Raw genomic sequence first — 674 nt, 5'->3', positions numbered from 1 at the left:
CTTAGAAGACCTCTTAATATCAGTTTTATATTTCATCTACTATTTTTTTAACAAATAGGTTGGCAGGGCTAGATCGAAAACATATAGATACATAACTAACGTTAATATCAGTCCAGCTTATTGGTTTAGGGGCTCAAGGACACAAACCTGGAAATGCAAAATGTAAGTGAAAAGATAAAAAAAAAAGTTGGAATATAACTGAAAATACGGAAGATAAGGTAGAGTTTAGGCTAATATAGCTTTTCAACTGTTGCTAGCAGCTGACAGTTAGATTTAATATGGTGGGTGTCATTAATTTTTGTCATTATCGCCTGAAAAACCGAATTACTTCCAGAATGAGTTATTATACATAATTAAAGAGTAAAACATATGTCAAAGGGTGTAAAGGTTCAGAAGTCACTAATGAGTGGCAGGGCGACGGGGAAGCTGAAGTATTATAACGCATACTATGTCATGGTGTACAGTCCAGCGCCCTCTTCATCTACAAGAGACCGAGTTGTCCCTGGCTATGGCTAGAATGGCAACTCCCTCCCCTCGTTCGCTGCTCTACAATACCCAAGGTCTATGTACTTTAATAGACCTTCGTAGCAGCCTTTCTGTCCCCTGAACTGGACTTGAAAGAAAGCATCCAACGGTAAGGTCACATAATACCACTGACCGAACGAGGTCACTAA

This window comes from Penaeus monodon, chromosome 32 (genome assembly GCF_015228065.2).
Source record: "Penaeus monodon isolate SGIC_2016 chromosome 32, NSTDA_Pmon_1, whole genome shotgun sequence".
Lineage (NCBI taxonomy): Eukaryota > Metazoa > Arthropoda > Malacostraca > Decapoda > Penaeidae > Penaeus > Penaeus monodon.
The sequence above is the reverse complement of the archived record's forward strand: the minus strand, read 5'-3'. Positions refer to the sequence as shown.